This window comes from Thermobia domestica, chromosome 10 (assembly GCF_964235325.1).
Source record: "Thermobia domestica chromosome 10, izTheDome1.hap1.1, whole genome shotgun sequence".
In the NCBI taxonomy this organism is placed as follows: domain Eukaryota; kingdom Metazoa; phylum Arthropoda; class Insecta; order Zygentoma; family Lepismatidae; genus Thermobia; species Thermobia domestica.
Genome location: NC_137463.1, coordinates 260063574 through 260066460, shown reverse-complemented (window position 1 = coordinate 260066460; position 2887 = coordinate 260063574). Strand labels below are relative to the sequence as shown.

The 2887-nt window shown below is 35.8% G+C and overlaps 1 pseudogene; it reads left to right on the top strand.

Moving 5' to 3' along the window:
* Positions 1 to 232: 232 nt before the first annotated feature.
* On the top strand, positions 233 to 1050 carry LOC145663175 (cytochrome c oxidase subunit 2 pseudogene; annotated as a pseudogene).
* Positions 1051 to 2887: the final 1837 nt, after the last annotated feature.

The window sequence follows — 2887 nt, the reverse complement described above, 5'->3', positions numbered from 1 at the left end:
AATATTTATAGGAGTAAACATCACATTCTTTCCTCAACATTTTTTAGGTTTAAGTGGGATACCTCGCCGGTATTCAGATTACCCAGATGCTTACACTACATGAAATATAGTATCAAGTATTGGCTCATTCCTTTCCTTCGTCGCCGTACTAGTACTTGTAATTATTATGTGAGAAGCCTTTGCGAGAGCTCGACCAGTAGTATTCTCAGACCAACAAACAACATCTTTAGAATGATTCCAAAACTTACCACCAGCAGAGCATAGTTATGCAGAACTTCCCTTATTAACAAACTTCTAAGGTGGCAGATAAGTGCATTGGGCCTAAGCCCCAAACATAAGAATAAACATCTTCTTTAGAAATGGCCATTTGAAATCAACTAGGACTTCAAGATGCAGCGTCCCCTGTAATAGAACAAATAGTATTTTTTCATGATCATACAATACTTATTGTAACTATAATTACAGTCCTCGTAGGCTATTTACTAGCCTCTCTCCTACCAAATACATATATTAACCGTAATCTATTAGAAGGCCAAACCCTAGAAACCATTTGAACAATTTTGCCTGCTATTACACTAATCTTTATCGCCCTCCCATCTTTACGACTCCTATACTTACTAGACGAAATTCATCAACCAGCAATTACTCTTAAAACAATCGGACACCAATGATACTGAAGTTATGAGTATTCCGACTTCTCCTTAACAGAATTTGATTCTTACATAGTACCCATCAATGAAATAAATCCTAATTCATTTCGTCTTCTAGATGTAGACAATCGCATCGTATTACCTATTAATATTGATATTCGTATTTTAATTACCGCTGCTGATGTTCTTCATTCATGGGCTATGCCTGCCTTTGGTATTAAAGCAGATGCCACTCCAGGACGTTTAAATCAAGTAGCAGCTAATATTACACGCACAGGCTTATTTTTCGGCCAATGTTCAGAAATTTGTGGTGCAAATCATAGTTTCATACCAATCGTTGTTGAGGCCTGCCCTCATTCAGTATTTATTAACTGAATAACAAAAATAATACAAGAACTTTCATTAGGTGGCTGAAAGTAAGCAATGGTCTCTTAAACCAAAACATAGTAAAGTAACAATTACTCCTAATGGAAAAATTAGTTAAATTATAACGTAAGCATGTCAAGCTTAAATTACTACTTAATAGTATTTTTCTATTCCACAAATATCTCCCCTAAAATGACTCATCTTATTTATTATATTCTCCTTGTGCTACCTCTTATTTGCATCTATTATATATTTTAATTCAAATACACCTCATCCTTCCTTAGATAGCACTAATATTAAAAAAACAACCATAAACTGAAAGTGATAACAAATCTTTTTTCAACATTTGATCCCTCTACTTCAATTATAAACATATCATTTAATTGACTTAGAACAGTAATTGGACTTCTAATTATTCCAATCCCATTTTGATTCTTACCAGGGCGACCAAACATTTTATGAAACAAAATTACCCTAACTCTTCATAAGGAATTCAAAACTATTCTTGGTCCTGCTAGCCATCAAGGAAGAACCTTTCTATTCATTTCCTTATTCTCCTTCATTCTATTTAATAATTTTATAGGCCTATTCCCGTATGTATTTACCAGCTCTAGACATCTAACTTTTACATTAACTCTCGCCCTGCCACTTTGAATAAGTTTTATAATCTACGGCTGAATTAACCACACTCAACATATATTTGCACATCTCGTTCCTTCTGGAACTCCGGCTCCTCTCATACCCTTTATAGTATGCATTGAGATAATTAGTAACATCATTCGACCTGGAACCTTAGCTGTTCGATTAATAGCAAATATAATTGCAGGCCATCTCCTCTTAACCTTACTAGGTAATACAGGTCCTTCTTTATCTCTTTCCATACTTTCATTGCTAATAATCGGACAAATTACTCTCCTTATACTAGAATCTGCTGTCGCAGTAATTCAATCATATGTATTCGCCGTCCTAGTCACATTATATTCAAGAGAAGTTACTTATGTCAGCACCACAAAATCACCCTTACCACCTTGTTGACCAAAGTCCCTGACCACTTACTGGAGCTCTAGGGGCCTTAATTACAACCACAGGCCTCACTAAGTGATTTCACCAATATGACCCTTCCCTATTCTTCTTAGGCATACTAATTACATTATTAACCATAATTCAATGATGGCGGGATGTGACTCGAGAAGGAACGTATCAAGGATTGCACACTATACAAGTTACATTAGGACTTCGATGGGGCATAATCCTATTTATTATTTCTGAGGTATTCTTTTTCGTTTCATTTTTTTGGGCCTTCTTTCATAGTAGATTGGCACCGACAGTAGAAATCGGATCTTTCTGGCCCCCAACAGGTATCGTTCCATTCAACCCAATGCATATTCCCTTACTCAATACTGCAATTCTACTCGCCTCAGGAGTCACTGTAACATGAGCTCATCACAGACTAATAGAAGGCAATCACACTCAAGCCACTCAAGGTCTACTACTTACAATCCTCCTTGGCTTATATTTTACTGCACTACAAGCATATGAATACTATGAAGCCCCATTCACTATTGCAGACGCTGTTTACGGCTCAACATTCTTTATAGCAACAGGCTTCCATTTCTTTCTTATAAATAAATAAATAAATATCACTGTATAACGTATTTAAAAGTTATAAATAAATGCATATATTGATAACAGTTAAAATGATATAAATAACTAAGGGAATGACGTACTTTAAAAGGTTTGTCGCTCATTGCATCATCAGCAGTTGCACTTCTTGACTTCAAACCTTGTGTGGCAACACTGTGTCTCCTGGTAGATTTCTGGGATCACAGTATATGTCATCTTCAGTATTGTCCTTTGCACGGTTCATCTCA